Source organism: Canis lupus, chromosome 18, assembly GCF_048164855.1.
Source record: "Canis lupus baileyi chromosome 18, mCanLup2.hap1, whole genome shotgun sequence".
NCBI lineage: Eukaryota > Metazoa > Chordata > Mammalia > Carnivora > Canidae > Canis > Canis lupus.
The window spans coordinates 6,908,982-6,928,019 of record NC_132855.1 but is presented as its reverse complement, the minus strand read 5'-3'; the positions used below and the strand labels follow the sequence as shown (position 1 = coordinate 6,928,019).

At 40.8% G+C, this 19,038-nt stretch overlaps 1 protein-coding gene across 1 annotated transcript in view; it reads left to right on the top strand.

Moving 5' to 3' along the window:
- Positions 1-19,038, top strand: part of MDFIC (MyoD family inhibitor domain containing) — a 291,638-nt gene that overhangs the window by 60,645 nt on the left and 211,955 nt on the right. The gene's annotated exons all lie outside the window — the stretch shown is intronic.

The window sequence follows — 19,038 nt, the reverse complement described above, 5'->3', positions numbered from 1 at the left end:
GAAAGAGTTGCACTGTGATTGTGAGGAGCGGGTTGATTACATACTTTTAAGTTGGGGGGGGGGGGGGGTGGAGTAAAGATAACAGAAGTCTCTAAAGGGATTTCCATATGTTAAAGAAGACTTCTGGGATCCTGGAGGCCTGGCTCTTGTCAAGCAAAGGTTGTTTTTTAGTCTGTAGCAAAATGTCAACATTAAGGCAGCCAGGCGTTTGTTGAGGAGTATCCCAGTCTGCTTCTCTCAGGTATTTATCAATGGGCTGCAAGTTGTAAGGAAATTTAATTTACATCTACATGTTTCTTGCCTTTATTCTCATGGTTCTTCCTGCTGAACAGTTTTGACCCTTAAATCTTTAAGGTTGCTGAGGGTAGAAAGTCATCTTCCATAACTTCTTCCTGCTGAATAGGGGTATACTGGAGATGTCCCCACCGATGGGTCAACACTAGTCAGCTGGGGAATTTCTGTACAGGAGTTATGAAAAGAAGAGGCAGCTGAATCCAAGGTAGACAGCATGCGTGACTCTCCTTGAGTTGAAGGGAACCTGTGTGGGCTGGGAGTTAGGGCAGTGAGAGAGAGCCTCAGCAACAGGCAGGGAGACACCAGAAAAGACAACAGAACAAGATCAATATTTTTTAATTTTTTTTTTTTTTTTTTTTTTTTTTTTTATTTATGACAGTCACAGAGAGAGAGAGGCAGAGACACAGGCAGAGGGAGAAGCAGGCTCCATGCACTGGGAGCCCGATGTGGGACTCGATCCCGGGTCTCCAGGATCGCGCCCTGGGCCAAAGGCAGGCGCCAAACTGCTGCGCCACCCAGGGATCCCCAGAACAAGATCAATATTGTTATGAGAAAAAGAAGCCCAAAACAAAGACCTTTGTTAGTTGACTGGAAATCCTCTTCCAGTCCAGGCATTTAGCCAATCATTGAAGGAGAGAAATCGTTTAAAGCGCCAGTTTGAGTCTTCATATCTTTTAGCAATTCTGTTATATTTTTCTGATATCTTGGAATATATATACACAACATTCAGCTTTAATAATGGCGCCTGTAGTACTTGATGAAACTGAATAATAGCATCCATAACAGCTGTCTCCGCAACAAAAGTAGTTTCTTAACATGGTTTGGCCAGTTCCAGGCTAGGAGGCAAAGAACTCATGAGTTCCTTTGGTGTTTGGCTCATATCTCACACTCTATGTAGCATTAACACATATAGCTCCTGTCACATTGGAGCATTAATGAATTAAGTATGGCTTGACAATTCAGAAGGTAGTGCTTCTATACAATTGTCAAATCATTAGATTTCTATCTCCAAAGTATAATTGGCAATATATGCATTCAGTATGGCTCAATTAGTAATAATAATAATAATAATAATAATACAATGCAGACAAAAAAAATAAGAAATAGTAAGATTACCTGGCCAACAATATTGATGGAGGTGATTAAAATATATGGCAGTGAAATAGTACCCTTTTACTTAAATCAAGTTTTCATTCTGATGGCCCCCACATCAACCAATAACTCGTAACAACTTTACGAGACATGTCTTCTTCAAGAAAAATGAGTTTTTACCTTTTGGCTTTATTATAGAGTCAATATTACTCTTAGCCAGAGAGGGCCCTGGGTTCATAAATACTAAACACTTGTAGGGACATTACCTCCTTACATGAGCTTCAGAAGGTTGTCAAGACAGGATTACCCTACAGAAAAACCATACTACAAGTATTAACTAGCTCAAGTACTAAGGATGCCAACTTTAAAATACATTGATGTAAAACTGACAGTGCTGGTGAAGAGGTTCAGAGCAACCATTCAGACATGATGATATTGGACATGGGGCATTCAAAGATTAACGTCATAAATTTGGCCCACGTTGGGAGCACATTTCACAGCTTTCCCCCCATCCCCCAGTGGTACAATCCTAAAAGTGCGATCTCTATTACCTACGATACTGGGCAAATAGTGCTGAAATTGTTGGATGGGCAACTGAGAAAGTCATGTGTATCTTCCTCATTCTTGTCATTAGCATTTTCCCCTCCTCTCCATCATTATCATCTAAGGCAGGGATCTCAGCCTGAGTTGAAGCTGTCTCTACTCCTGCTTTATCCCTTCCCAGCTGCTTTTCTGCTCCTTCAGGGCATTTGGCCCTACCAACTGATGGCAGCAATGGTGGCATCCCAGCTCCTCCTACTACAGTTACCCTTACCCCATAATATTCCCACTTGAGTTTCATATTTCCTAGAATACTCTTGAGGTATAAAAGCAAAAGTTAAATCTGGAAATCTTGGCTCCACAAAATCCAGTTATACAGTTCTCACTAATGCCATGTTCATAGTTAAACCATGTGCCCACAGTGGCATACCACGTATCACTCTAATGCAGCAGATGTAAGGCACATATGCGTTAGGCTGCTTCGCTGCGCCCTCTCTTCCAGTGGAGCATAGTGGTAAAGGCTCTTTGGAAAGGTCCTTTTTCCTTCTTTCCCTTCTTTGTTTAGTTGAGTAGCTATTTCTAGCTTTATCAGCCATCCTCCTGTCATTGCCTCCTTTGTCTGTAAAGAGCAAGAATCCAGCATTCTCTTGTCTGCTCTTCATGAATAGCTTGCAATCCCTCCTTCTTTGTTACCATCCAAAATGTTAAACTCATAAAACATAGGTCTTCTCATTCACAGCTGGATGTGCTTAACCCGTCCTAGAAGCCCGTGCTTTGTGCTTTTAAATTATTTAGACCTGCCAGAGAAGTCTGAATCTGTTTCATCTTCACCTTGTCTTTTATAATATATTTTTTTTTTATCTTACAGTGTTCTCATTAGTCCTCATGGGCATGCTTATGGGCTAATATAGCCCTCGAAATCACCTTCTGGCATTGAAAATTCTGCCTTGGGGCTTCTAAAGCACTGGAAAGTCTGCAGGGACCCCCCTCCTCCAGGCCAGTTGAGTCGATTCCCTGGATCTTTAGAGGAATAAGAAACGCACCCTGACAGTAATTCCCTCCATTGGGTACATCGGTGCTGCATTCCAACAAATGAATGTTACGTGTAGATTTTAGTTTATATTATTTAAAACACACACATCCATGCTATCACAATGTCCTTCTTTTCGCTGTTGGTGCAAAGGTGATATGTGTTAAATTAGAAGTGATCTGTGCTATAGCAGTAAAGCTATAAACTGCGGTTCAGTAAGATGCTGTTGGGACAGAGGCATTGTGGTTTCATGCCAGCACCCTGGCAGGGGTACCAGAAGCCCTGCCCTTCAGCTGCGTGACCTTGTGCTTTGCTGAGTGATAGAAAACCTTCAATCCAAATAACCAATTTCCTACTGTTCTTAGCATACCTTCTTAAGATACTCTTCTCTTGGGAAAGCAGAAATATTCTCAGAATCTTCTGGTGAAATTTTTTTTCCAGTGACTTCCAATTTGGCTTGGGATAAAAATTTCTGATCTTATAGTAACAAAGAAACCATCTTGAAGAAAACACTTGCCTGTGGCCTTATCAATACTTTGAAGGAAGATACTGCCCAAGTATAAAACATGACCAGAATCCCTCCTGCCTCTCCTACCGCTAGTACTATGCATGGGCCTCTGGCGCTCATCTGGCTTTGTAGTCAAGAGCTCACGTGGTCCCTCACACACATATCCTAGCAGAGCCAGGCTTAGTTAAACAGGATGACCTGCAGACATTGGAAGATTGGCCCCATATTGTAGATGCCTGGTGACTCTGCACAGACCTCTGCTGGGACTTTCTACAATATGTGAGAATAAAACCAAATCAGTAACCTGGGCATTGTGTATTAAAATGCTTACTGTGAATTTGGGAAGTGGCCTTCATAGACTACTAACTGGAAGAGAAAGGTTACAAAATAGTATGTGCTATATGATTCCATTTTTATTTAAAAATACAGGATAAAAACTAGAAATAGATACAGTGAAGAGTTTGTAATAGCTTTGGCTGGTGTCATTACAATAATATAAAAAAATGTCATTGGTTTATTTTACATCCCTCCAGTGCTTTTTAATGGAAATAAATGCAATTATGATATGTATTCTGATGAATCCCCCCCTTTTTTTTTACATAAAAGATGGCTTATCATATTTTTACCAAATTATCCTGTGTAAATACAAACAAACTTTGGACTTCAGGGACTATCAGAGCATACTTTCCTTTCTCCCTCACCTGAGTATACAGGCTTCTCTGTGCCACCTGCAGCCCTGTTCCTGGCCTATCTGCAGGTTGGCTTCCCAGGTCTTCTTTTTCTGGGACCCAGGCCAAGGGAGCAGTTGCAGTTGCTGAAACCTGCTCTTCTTATGTTAGAGAGCTGGAGCAAGAAGCTGGTGGAAATTCACGCTGCTTCAGGAAGCTCAGACATAACAAGCATCACATTATTTCAGTGGCTATAGCATATCACATGGCTGAGCCCAGTATCAGAGAGGTATACTCTTATTGGAGAGCAATGCTTTGCACTGTGTTTTTCACTTCACAGTATGGCCTGGAGGTCCACTGATTTGAATATGGAGAGGGCTTCTCCACTTTTTAAATACTTGCATGGTACTTCATCTTGTAGATATGCCATAGCTTGTATAACCAGCCCTTTGCTAATGGAAACATGGACTGTGTCCAGTCTTTTATAATGTCTCACAACATTGAAGAAAATAACCTTCTCCATAATCATTTCTTATGTGGGCCAGGGTATAGCAGCATAAAGGTTAAGGTACCCTAAGGAAAAGATCCAGATATACAATGTCTTAAGGTTATTTCCTTCATGCAACAGCCTTGAGAGTAGTGTAAAGAGAGTTCAGTTTGGTGGTGGTCTATTCTTTGTGATCATTCAGGTGTATCTCAGTCCATTGGGACTGCTATAACAAACTGCCATAGACTGGGTGGCTTTAACAACAAACATCTATTTCTTTTTTTTTTCTTTTTTTAAGATTTTACTTACTCATTCATGAGAGAGAGAGGCAGAAACACAGGCAGAGAAAGAAGCAGACTCCACGGGGAGCCCGATGTGGGACTCAATCCCAGGAACCCAGGCTCATAACCTGAGCCAAAGGCAGACGCTCAGCCACTAAGCCACCCAGGTGCCCCAACAGACATATCTATTTCTTATAGTTCTGGAGTGAGGAGTCCAAGATCAGTGCATCACAGATTCAGCATCTAGTAAGAACCTGCTTCCTGATTCATGGCTAGAAATCTTCATGCTGTGTCCTCACATGGCAGAGGAGGATGAGGGATCTCTGTTAGGCCCCTTTTTTAAATAAGAGCACTAATTTCATTCATGAAGACCCTACCCACATGACCTAATCACCCCTGAAAGTCCCACCTTATAGTACCGTGATATTCAGGGTTGGGATTTCAACCTATGAATTTTGAGGGAACACAAACTGTCCATAACAAAGGTCTAGGTTCCTTCTGTCTTATTCCTCTGGCTTGTCTCAAGGTCTTGGTCTGCATGATTGAAACTGGATCATGGATGCATCCATATTTCATGTCACAGGAAAGAAAAGAAGATCATGGAGACGTACATGCCCAACATGTGAGGACCCAGACCACGAAATGCCAAATGTCTCATTTAGTCACATTCCAGTGGCAAATATTTAGTGATAGAGCTGCCACTAGCTACAGAGGAGGATGGGAAATGCAGTGTCTGACTGGGCAGCCATATGCTAGCGTCAATTCCATCATCATGGTACAAGGTAAGAATAGGCATATCTATAAGATATATTCCTAGAAATAGAATGGCTGGGCCAAAGGATAAATACATTTCTAATTTTGGAAGATAATACTAAGTCGCATTCCATGGGAGCTGAACCATTCAGTACTCCCACCAGGAATATATGAGAGTCTGTCTCTCGTCTTCCCAGCACGAAAAGAAAGTGTATTGTCAGACTTGGGTTCTTTTTGCCAATTTGAAAGTTTTTAAAAAAGGTATCTCAGTTTAGTTTTGATTTGAATTTCTCTTATTTTGAATGAGTATCATTTCATATGGTTAGGGGCCATTTATATTTTTTTTTCCTAAAAATCATTTTGCCTGTGGTATGAGTTGCAAGTATTTTTTTTTCTCCAGCTTGTGTTGTCTTTTTATCATGATCAGAGAGACCCTTTTCTCCTCCAGCTGTAATGTCTGAAGACACTTTTAATTGTCACAACTGGACAGGCAGGGCTTCCAGGTATCTCAGGGGTAGGGGCCAGAGATGCTGCCAACTGTCCTGTAATGCACAAGAAAATATTCTCCAATAAGGAATTATCTAGCCTGAAACGTCAAAAGTGCTGACATGGAGAAACATTGGTTTAAAGGAATCAGCTCATGGCTTTTGGTAATAGTTTAGAAAATTTTATATTTTCCATGTAAATCTTTGATCTATTTAGAATGTATCCTGGTCAACAGGAAAAAGTATGGATTCAAGTTTTATCTTTTTTCCAGAGGAGTTCCCAGTTGTACCAGTATCAATTATTACTCCATGTATTATCTATTGCTGTGGAACAAAATGCCCAAAACTTAGCAGTTTGAAACACAAATGTTTATTATGTCAAAGTTTCTGAGGTTCAGGAATATGAGAGTGACCTATCTGGGTGGTCACTTCTCTGGGTGGTTCTGGCTCAGGGTTTCCTATAAAGTTACAGTAAAGCTGTTGGCAAGGAATGTAGTTATTTGGAGGCTCAAAGACCAGATTATTCCTCTGGTTGTTGGCAGACTTTAGTTTCTCCCTAGCTGTTAGCTGGAAGCCTGTGTTCCTCATCATGTGAGCCTTTCCTTAGGATACTTCCAACATCCTCATTATATGGTATTGCCTTCCCCAGAGTAAGTGATTCAAGACAAAAAAAAGAGCACCTGAGACAGATATTGGAGGGTTCTTTTTTTATAGCATAATCTTACAGGTGACATTTGGCCACTTGTGCAATGCTCTATTTATTCATTAGAAGTGAATCACCAAGTTCAGCATTCACTCACAAGCAAGAGAGTTAAGCTCCCTCTTTTGAAAGGAGAGCTAACAAAGATTTTGTGGACACATTTTTGAAACTAACATTGTCTGTTTACTTGAGATGCTTGTTTTTTTTTAACCATATACTTAACTCCTATGGAGATTGAGCCACTTTCTATAATTAATGGTGCATTGCTTCTGACAACTTTTTAAAAGGTAATTTTTAAAATAATTCCTCTATGATTTGAATGAAGGAACTTGCTGATATTCACAAACTATTTTATGTGCTTCTCCTAGCCTGTTAGATCAAATGAGATTATGGATATGAAAGTGCTTTGCAAACTCTAAGGAAATATATGACTGTAAGGTTTTATTATTATTATTTTTTATGTGAAGATATAGCCAAAGAATTCCTGTATTATATTTCCTATTTGATCTGCTGAAATTGGTTCTTGGATCCAAGGTGGAATGTAAGTTGTGGGCCAGTTGTGAAATTTTCCATCATAACATTTCCTGTGGATACAAACTGAACTGAAACCCAACCCAGGAAACAAACATAAAATACGTCAACTAGTTTATATTCACTGAATCTTATCTGCCACTTCTGGGGGTGTCATTTTATCTTTTATGTTGCTGCTTGGGAAATCATAGTTATTGCAGGTGTGTATAAATATTTGTGGCTGGGTTTGGATATGCAGTGGGGAATATGTGACCTTCACGTGATAAAGCCCCAGCAGGAGTTGCTAAAGATATGTTGTGGGATAGGAGGTGTGCTGCACTGAGCCACCCTGTCCAAATCCCTCTGAAGCACTGCCTGTAGAGTCCTTGCTTGGGTCTTGCAGGACTTTTTTTTTTTTTCTTTTTTTTTTTTTAAGATTTTATGTATTTGATTGAGAGCATGAGCAGGGGGAGGGCGGAGGGAGAAGGAGAAGCAGACTCTCTGTAGAGCAAGGAGCCTGGGTTGGGGCTCGTTCATCATGACCTGAGCCGAAGGCAGACGCTTAACCACCTGAGCCACCCAGGTGCCTCAGGACCTTGTTTTGTTTTGTTTTGTTTTGCTTAGGTTTTTAATTGCAGCAGTCTTTTTAGGTATAAATAATCCTGGGGCAGGTAACACTTGAGCCCGACTAATTAAAGCCAAGTTGAGGGGGAGGAGAGGACAAAAGGTAAACCTGGAAGTTCAAGATATGCAGGGAACCAGGAAAGGAGTAAACAGATTGAGATATAAAGACAAACTTTGTCTGTAATAGGCATTCATCACAATGATTAACGTGTTTGGCTTTTTTCAATGTGAAATCTCCAATTGGCAGGCCATGTGCTGGATCCAACCCACAGATCAGCTTTGACCAAAACTATGTTTAAAAATGTGGAGATTTCCTTAGAAACTGCTGGAGTTATTTGAAAGAACCAGCGTCTCTTGCAATGCAGGACGTGCATGGTAGCCATGGGCCAGAGCTGTGTAGCGCCTGTGAGCTGTAGATGGGGAGAGGGTTCTCCAGGTCACTGCAGTCTCTACTAGTCTTTGATGCTGCCCTGTTATCCAGTCACATGTTAGTTACCATTTGTCATCTCCCTTGTGCTGCTGTCATTCAGGGAGTGGGAAAATATTTTGTGTACTTAAGAACCTAATAAGAGTGGGGTAGAAAAGACGGATTGAAAGGACCCCATGTTCTAAGAAGGTGACAAGTCGGCTTCAGGGTGGGCCTCTTCCCTGGGGCCAGCGTAGCCAGGGCTGAGGTGGGAAGCCTCCCTGGAGCCCTTGGGCAGCCTGCGTGCCCATGTGCCCCTGCCGGGTCTCTGCAGCATCCGGAGAGCCTGCGCAGTCTTCCCTCGGAGTGTTACCGTGCTGTACCCTGCTGCTGGCAGGAAGACAAGAGCATGAGGTTGTGTTTAAATTGGAGTGGCACTTGGCACCGAATGAGCCGAATTCTCCAACACATCCACCCTGGGTCCCTTGCGGCTGACCTGTCAATGGCTGCTGCCCTTGGATTGCAGGCAGAGGTTGTCCGTGTGCTGTGCTTGTCCCCAAAGAGCCATGGGTGCCTTGTCCGTTTCCGATGCCATCATTGAAGCCTTTATGTCCACCTCTCTGCAGGCCTCTTGCTTTCGTTCAAGCTTTTTATTAAGGATGCTTGGGGTGACAGGAATCAGGGAGTTGCTTTTGTAAGAACTACTTCAGCAGAGCACGTTGAGGAGGGCCCTTGCAATCCCTCCTCACCCTGCCCCCGAGGACTCAGAAGAGAGGTTGCTTTCCCTCCAATCCTGCTCAGCTGCCAGGGGAGGACACAACCTTGCTCACATTATGGAGTGACTAATTATTCCCTGAGGGAGAGCAGAGGAGCCCCAGTTGCTGTAGTGAAGAGGTACGTTCACTTCTTCAGGCTTCGCTCCCCATCTGGCCAGAGCTTGACTGACCACTCCTGGGTTTGGGCAGGTTAAGATCTCTCTATGTGTTCGATTTCTCAACTAAAGTACAGTGTGCTATTTATGTGGCCACATGTGGCTTCTCTACCCTGAGTTGAAGATAGAGAACAACAATGACCACACACACACACACACACACCCGTTCAGGGAGCACAGTCAAAATATTCCTAAGCCTTATTTGAACCATACATAATAGAGATGCAAGAGACAGTTTCACTGTGAATATACAGATGTGTTTTGTCTTTCTGTTTTCATTTTTGGTTTTTTTTTTTTCTGTCCATCATCTAGGATTCAGCTAAATGTGATAGAAATTGAATAACATTGGCTTCACCAAAGAGGGATTTCTTTTTCTCCCTTAGCAATAAGTCAGATGTCATCAACACCCAATATCCCATCTTCCTGCTCCCCTTTCTTTAGCATACAGCTTTCATTCTTGTGTTTGTTGCCTCATGGTCACTAGAAGGCTGCTACATCTTCAGCTTCATTTCTGTATTCCAGGCAGGAGGAAAAAGTAAGAAGGAGAAAGATTTTGTGTTGGTAAAGCCAAAATTCTCCCAGAACTCCTTAACAAATGTTTTCTGACGTGGAAACACTGGTCGTAATTATGTCATTGTAGCCACCCCTAGGAGCGAGGGAAACCAATGCAGTATTTTAACTCAGTGCATTTCTGCCCTTCTTTCTCTCAATACCCACCTATGTTCTGTGAGTAAAGAAGGAATGGGGGAAATTGATAATGCTCATGCAGCTAGCAGTGTCTTTATTCATTTCAGAAAAACATCTGAACATATTTTGGCGACTGTTATCCCATTTTTCTTCACTCTTTTTTTTTTTGTTAAGATTTATTTATTAATGGGGGGGGGTGGTAGAGAGAGAGAGAGAGAGAGATCTCATGACTTGAGAGATCAGAACCTGAGCCAAAACCAAGAGTCAGTCGCTTAACCAATGAAGCCACCCAGGCACCGCCTCCTCTCCCTTCTTCTTTCACTCTTAATTTCCTGCTACCTAATGCCTCCTTTGAAAGAAGAGAGTCAGTGCTCTGTGCAGGGTTATGAAAGCAGGGGGTTTCCACTGCCTAGGACAGCGTGGTGGGTCTTTTAGTTAAGCCTGAAACACTTGGAATTGGAGCATTCTCTGAGCCACGAAGCAGTGTCTCTGCAGATGGAGATGGAGTGAAGCTGTGTAAATGTGGCTGTCTACCGGGCACGTTTCCTGGCCTAGGAACGATTTTGATTTTCTCTCTGCTAATTGCCCATCTCTGATTCTCCTAGACATTTCCCTCACCTTATCTGCAGATCAGTCAAAGGCTGAGTTGTATTTTTTTTTATTATTAGTATTGGACTTTGGGACTATAGCCTGCTGCAGTGTGCAAACACAAGCAAAGCAAATACATGACAACATGAATAAATTCATTTAAAGTAAACTACACTCTTATAATTACTTTCTTGGATATTCAGCATAGTTTCTTCTCCTTAGGCAGCATGTACAGTCATGACTATTTCTCATTATTGCTCATACCATTAATATTAAAAATAATGGCATTTATGGAAGACCTTCAATATGTCATAGCTCTGTAAAGAACATAGCCAGGACCCTGATAACGGGCTTCTACTCTAAAATAAATGTACAGAGGGTGCTTCAAACTCTCAGGGGGAATAATAATTCTTTGTAGAAATTCCATGTACTGGCTATGTGCAACCAATGGAATCGGACTCTGCTGGAGATTCCCTTGGGCTCTTGGATATTTTCTTAAGAGTCAGGTTTGCTCAGTTAAGTCAAATATCTAGACAAACTCCTTGGCTGTCAGCTCTCAACTGAATGTTAAGCCGCCAGTATGGCCAGATTGACTGGATATTTTGGCAAAGCCAGACAGTGAATAAAGAGACAAGGTATATGGGAAGGCATATGCTTGAGAAGGCAGAGGAAAGCGACTCAACTAATCTGTCCATTATAAAGATTCTATTCAATGTCATGTATAGAAGTCTTCCCATTTATTGCTGAGGTTTGGAAATTGTGGTTTGTTATGCTTGTGGCCCGTCTTCATCCACAATGGGAAGCTGAAAGCTCCTTTACTGCAGGTGTTGTTATTCATCTTTGAATTCTACTGACTAGCACAGTAGCAGGTATACTACATTTGTCATTGAATGAATGAGGAGCAAAAAGGCAACAAAACTTTTGAATTATATTTCACTTAACTAATGGCTATGTAAATACACCCAAAATCTATATGGGTTGGTAGAAGAAATGAACATATTGGATGAGGTTTTCTCAAGAGAAAAAAAAAAAAGATTATTATAGGAGATGAAGAAACACTGTAAATTAAATGATTCTGCATGACTTAGGGCAAGGTGATGAAACTTTCTAAGCCTCATATCTCACAGAATTATTACAGGGTTAAATATTTGATGCATTTATCATAATACCTGGCACTGTGTAATGTGTCCTAAATCTCAGATACTACAAGTTTCTTTTGATTTCTCTAGGACTCTAAGAAATTTTGGACCAAGAATGAAGTTGAGGAGTGTTGTGGTATCAATAGATCTTGTGATTTGTTGGGGCTGCTATTTCTCAGGTATGACTCCACTTTCTGGTTATGGATCTTCCTCAAAAGAGCAGTGCAGGGAGGGGAATACAGCCCTGAAGCCAGGCTAACTTAAGTAGCTCCAGCTATAACTCCCATGGGAGAGACATGCTTAACTGAGAAATGACAGCAACACTGGAAATTTGGAAAGGAGAATTGTCCAGGGCAATAAATATTTTATAAAAAAGAAGTCCTCAGGGGTGAGGAGAAGGGGGATGTGAGGAAATTGTCTCAGAGGATGAGATTTGGAATTATTCTGGGGAGAAGTAAGGACCTTTTCCTGTCAAGACAGAGGTGTGTTCAGGAAGGGCTGTGGCCTTCTGGGTGGAAAGGAGAGAGCTCCAGGTCCAAGATTTGGGGGTGAGATATTAGAAAGGGACTGAATGTGGTCTCAACAACAAGGTGCCTGTGAGTGAGTGAAGTGCAGTGAGTGTGCAAGGGTGTGAAAGATCGTCCTTCCAGACCCTAGCAAAGATGGGCAGGGGGTGGGGGTCATCATCAAAGCTTTCTGACAGCCCTCACCTAACCGGTCCTTAGCTCTCTGAGATGCAGCCCAGCCTTCCACCTCTCAGCATCTCAACCCCCAGCCGTCCAGTTCAGGACTCCGCTGGTTCTGGAATGCATGCTGTTCATTCCATTCATGCCAAGATTCTGATCTTTGCTTCAAATTCATCCTTTCCACAGCAGCCAGGTCTTTTTCTAAAACAAATGCTACAGGTCTTATTTCCTTGTGAAAATGGCTTTCCAGTGCTTTCAGGAAACAGGTTTCCCTGGCCACTGACAGACATATTACATCCCAGCAACAGGGAAATGTTTGCACACTCATTCTCCTCTTCACCTTCCTCCGAATACACGAATGGTTTTCCTCTGTTCTCCTGCCTGGTTAATTCCACTCAGCTACCAGTCATCTCTCCAGCAGCCTGTCCGAGCCCTGACCCCCTCATCTATAAGCTGGATTAGATGCTCCCCTTCTGCTTCCTTATGCCCCTGTATGCCTCTCTTGCCACCAGCCTTCCCCCCTTGTCTCATCTCTTTGTCTGTCCTTAAACTCACAAGTTATCTTTGCCTCCAGGCTCTTATTTATTTTATATAGACAGAATCTAGTACTTGGTAAAAGGTAGAAGCATTTTTCTAGAATAAAAGGATGAATGAATGGAAGTCTCATGACTTGAATCAGAACACCCACTAAGCAATGAGCCTTCTGTTTAAGATGGTTTTCGATGATCTCGAAAGTGTTTCTTGGATTCTGACTTTCACAGCTTCACTGGTTGGCCTCTCCGTACATCTCTTTTTTCTCATTATTTACAGCAGTAGGGCTTTTCAGTCATTTTAGATTTGATTTTCCTAATTTATCCTTCCTTCCATCCTTAGGATATTTATTGGGTAGCCAAAAGGGCAAAGGGAAATTTTTATGCAGGTCATGCCTACACCTGAATAAGAATTCTTGATGGCGATGGAGTCAGCCTCCTTCTAAAAAGATTAAAAGCCTTATATCTGGAGAGTCATTTAATAAGAAGTGAACATTCATATGTTGTCTTGCTGACTTTTAAAGGTAATTAAACCCGTGAGGGAGCTCACAGTGAAGGTTCTCCATTGATAGGAATGGTTGTTCAGAAACACTCTGGAAGCTGACTAGAGAAGAAACTGTCCCAAAACCTCCCAAGCAAGGATCTCTGACATAACCAGGCAGCAAGCTCATAAATCAAACTTATCTCACACAGGCATCATGCTCAGTGAAGTTTTGAAGGTTAAACATTTCAGTTCTTAATTTGGTTTTATTATTTTAGAGCAGATTATGTATAAATTCTGGTTTAAGGATTAGACATATTACTAAATCAGGACATTTTCAACCATGGAATCAAATAAAACATATTTAGTATATAAAAATGCTGAGGGAAGATACTCATTTTTATCATTGTTACCGGTAAACGAACAAGCAGAAACTGTAGCATTTCAAATTTATGGTCTTAAGAGATAATTATAGAAGACTATTTGTTTCTTTGTCTTCTTTGAAGCCTATTTGTTTCTATTCTTCATTATCTTTAGAATAATCTATGTTATCCTGCTGTCCCCATTAAAAGCTCAAGTGTTAAATCATAATTGATAAAATGATTGATAAAATAATTGAAAAATGAATTAGATAAAATTAATCTAAATTCTAATATACCCTTTAAAAAAAAAGTAATGTTGACGGCCTCCGTCCTGCTCCCCACTTGTGTCCCATTCCCCTTGTGCTTTCCTCTCTTTGAGTCTCTATCTAGACCTATACCCTAAAATGGAGGAGTGAAGCAAATGTTCTGGAATAATCAAGCAATTTTTTTCTGTTAATTGTGCAAATTTATGTTTACTAGGGTGTTCCTGATATTTCCCCTAGATTATGTACTTCCCACTGTTAATATCAGCAAAAGCTGAGTATGTTGAAGGGAGCTTAATGCATCTGGCTGCCACTTTCTGGCAATGTAAAAATCCACCATGCCTTTTCAAGTATTCTGCTTTGGGTATTTTTCATTTACTTTTTAATTATTAGCATTTATATCTTTTTTCCTATCTTTACATGTTACTTAAATGTTCAAAGGAAATATTCCCTCACTGCCAATCTGAAGAGCTGCTTTTTGAAGACACGAGCAGCATGGGGAGTCCCAGCATATGCTGAATTGAGCCAATCTAAATAGTTGGCAGTTGGCTGCTGTCGGAAGTAATTTTGAATCATACTATATTTGCTTTTCAAAAACAAGTAAAACATGTGTCAGTAGCTCCTCTCCAAACAATGCTCATTGGAGTCTCTTAATTTATCCCTATGTCAAAAATTTTCATTTATCTGTAAGTATTTCCATACGGTAGACTTTGAGACTTGTGTGAGGCAGCATAATTGGAGACAGAGAGATACCTCACAAAGTGGGGAGGTCGTGGGCCACGGGCCCAGGACCTTGAAAAAGAATTCCCATGTCCATTAGCTCGGATTGTGCTCCTGCTGGTGGACTTGTGTCTTCAAATCCCAAATGTTTGTATTTGCCAGCAACCAGCTAGAAAGGCCTTGTGGCCTTCTAGTTCATTTGAATGTGTTAAATTATCATAGTTTTCCAGCATTTTTACCCTCTTTTTAAAATTACATATCAGAATAAAAAGAGATGTACACATTTACAGACACATTACATATCATAAAGTAGCACAGAATGGGTTGGAACATTTAAATCTGCATTGTCTCTTTTTTTTTCATAGCAGTTTTTTCTTTTAGGCTCAGAACTTGGCTTTCTGATTATCATGTTGGAACCAAATTTTATTTTAACATCTAAATTATCATTTTTATTTATTTTCTTAAAAGATTTTATTTATTTATTTGACAGAGAGCGAGAGAGAGCACAAGCAGGGGGAGCGGCAGGCTGAAGGAGAGGGAAAAGCAGGCTCCCCACTGAACAGGGAGGGCTCCATCTTAGGACCCTGGGATCATGACCTGAGCCTAAGGCAGATGCCACCCAGGCACCCCTAAATTATCATTTTTTAAAGTATTTTATTTATTCCTGAGAGAGAGAGAGAGAGAGAGAGGCAGAGGGAGAAGCAGGGAGAGAGAGAGAGAGAGAGGCAGAGGGAGAAGCAGGCTCCATGCAGGGAGCCCTACATGGGACTCGATCCCGAGTCTCCAGGATCACGCCCTGGACTGAAGGCAGCGCTAAACCGCTGAGCCACCCGGGCTGCCCTAAATTACCATTTTTAATTTATCTAGTTAAAAAGTACTATTAAGCACTAGAAGAAGATTTTGTTAGAAATGGATGGAGGTACAAGCAGATCTTTCTAAGTTAATTTTGACTTACGTTAGGCTCAGAGTCTCAGGAAATTAATTATGGATGTCCACTGCAATTAGAGTTTGGTTTGTTTTAGAGTGACCAAAAGTTGCAACCTTCTGGTAACCAACTAGCAGGTCATATTAAAAGAGAAGACCGTGCTAGTGATTTTTCTGAGGGACCGTCCAGCTGCCAAAAAGGCCAACTTTTTGGTTTACACCTAAGTGATTCAGGATTAAATACACATCTTTACTATTGTGAAGGACATCACTTCCAAGTTCAAGTTCCAAGGTAAAATGTGTTTATTTTTGAAATACAGTATATGTCAGTAAGAACAGGCCTAGCAGATTTGATAAGTACAGGCTAATGCCTTTCCTGGTGATATGTGACAATCACTAATATTTCTCCTGAAATCTTTATGTCTTGATGAATTAGCTAATTTGCAGCGGTAAGCCACGTCGGATTCGGTTATTTCAGTCACCTTAATAATCAATGCAGATCGCTGCATGATCGATTCAGCAGCAGAGTTGGGAATTAATCACACAGACAGTTCCTAGACCGGGGTCCAATGTAGTGCCCACGAAAGATGTGGCCTTATGCCGAGGATTCTTTTCACAGGACTGTGTCTTGAGTTTCTCCTTTTTGTTCTTCCTTTTGTTGGTATATCTGCAATTACGGGCCAAGTCTCAGAACATTGTAAGCAGTGGGGGGAGAAAAAGAACATAATAAACAACATTGTGTTTATGACATCACACATAGACAATGACAGATTTGAATTTCAGGGTAGGTAGTTCAGCTTTTTAAAAAAGCCATCCAAAATAAGGGCTTAAAACTTAAATCTTCAGAATCACTTGACAAATTTTTTTCCTTCTCCTGGTTCTGTTAAAATAGTTGAAGGTGTAAACATCTGTTAAGCATGCATACACACTTGTGCAAACATACTTGGTCTGTTTGATTACTTCCAAGTTCCACTATTTTTGACAAAGCATGCATTTTATTTTTATTTTTTTTTAAGTATGCATTTTAAATATGAGATTGATGATTTTTCTAAAGGGAGTTATTCTCAAGTTTGTAGACTTCCTGATGTTAATATTTCTGCACAGCTCTTCCCATGATGCCTGCTCAATACTGATTCAGTGAAATGAAAAATATTTATTGTCATTGGTGAGAAGTGATCAGATGTCTTCCCTCACCTGCTGGTAGTCCTTGCCTGGCTCTTTGCATGGCAATGTGTACACTGTCAGGTGACCTTCATGCCTACTGGCACAATAATCATGAAAAACAACTGGATTGTATCCCCTGTAAAGTTTGAGTCAGACGGTTATGAAGTATGAAGATAACTATGGCTACAGGGACATCCGTGACTTAAAAATGCTAATTTCTCAATGAATTTCAACTACATGACTAAATAAAGGGAAACTGAGAGTCTATTTGAGAAGTTTCCTGATTTGAGTTAAATATTGTTGGGAAGAAAGTACTTTATGGGAAAACATGAGATCACAGATGGTTTGTTTGCAAAGTTGAAGTTCCGCGCTCTGAAGCCTACCTACCCTGAAGCTGTGTTGGACATAGGTTCTTTCACCAAACCTGAGTGTAACAGTAGAGCATGTGTTGACTTTTTTTGTGTGATACCTGGTAGGTTGTATTCTGTGGAATAAATAGTTTGCCATATTCTAGAAAAGACCCTTTGAATTTAACAGAGCTTTAAGGACCATCTAGTTCATGCTACTCACAGCAGGACGGGATCCAGTTGCTCCTGGCAGGCTCTCAGCTGCCTTGCTTGATCTTGTTGTGTGTACCTTCTTCTTCCATGCATGAAACGGCCTGGCTTTTCTTTAGGCCTTGAGAGAGAGTGTGTGACAAGTTAGTTAAGATAATATGTATTAAATGGTGTCCCTCTGCAAAGCACTAAGGTGAGGTGTTATTTTCTTTCTCTCTCACTCTTTCACAGGAGTAGTAAGAGCAATCCAAAGGACAAGAACATATTTAATGATCCCAAACCCTGGCCTGAGGAAGTTGAGTAGTTAAGTGAAAAAATTTGAAGATAGTTAAGCTCAAGAACTGTGACCTCAGGAAGATACATTTTTCTGGCTCTTAATTTTCTTTACAGAGGGTTTTCTTGCTGTTTGTGTACCTTTTGGTCCAACCAACAACTGACTCAGTGAGTAGCAAACTCAAAAGGTAACAAAAGCATTCAAACCAAGTGGGGTGTTTTATTTTATTTTATTTTTTTTAAGAGTTTATTTATTTATGAGAGACAGAGAGAGAGGCAGAGACACAGGCAGAGGGAGAAGCAGGCTCCATGCAGGGAGCTCGACATGGGACTTGATCCCGGGTCTCCAGGATCCCACCCTGGGCTGAAGGTGGCACTAAACCACTGAGCCACCAGGGCTGCCCAAGTGGGGTATTTTAAAAGTAGCCAGAGGAAAATAATTTTATCAAAGTCTGTTTTTTTTTTAATCCACCTACCAGATCAACCGTCATTTCTTTGATATGAGCATATCAATTGGTCAAGTGAAATAAGGCTATTTATTTTTGACATGCCCCTTGGTCTGAGTCTTTTTTCACTGATTTGTTGGAGTAACTTTTTTTTTTCAAATTTTTATTTAAATTCTAGTTAATTAAAATATAGCAAAATTAATTACAGAAGTAGAATTTAGTGATTCATCACTTACATACAGTACTTATCATAACAAGTGTCCTGCCTAATCCCCATCACCCATGTAGCCCATTCCCCTATCTACTTCCTTCCATCAACCCTCAGTTTATTCTCTACCATTAAGAGTCCCTTATGGTTTGCTGCCTCTCCCCTCTCTTTTTTCCTTTCCATATGTTCATCTGTTTTGTTTCGCAAATTCCACATATGAGTGAAGTCATATGGTATTTGTCTTTTCTGGCTGACTTATTTCACTTAGCACAATACACTCTAGCTCCATCCATGTCTTTGCAAATGTCAAGATTTCATTCTTTTTGATGAATAATATTCCATCATATATATATATATATATATATATATATATATATATATATATACACACACACACACACACACACACACACACTCCACACACACATCTTCTTTATCCATGCATCAGTTGATGAACATTTGGGTTCTCTCCATAGTTTGCTATTGTTGATAATGCTGCTATAAACATCGGGGTGCATATACCCCTTCAGATCTGTATTTTTGTATGCTTTGGATAAATACCTAGTATTGCGATTGCTGGGTCTTAGGGTAGTTCTATTTTTAACTTTTTGAGGAGCTTCTCTATACTGTACTCCAGAGTGGCTGCACCAGTTTGCATTCCCCCCAACAGGGCAAGAGGTTTCCCCTCTGCATCCTCGCCA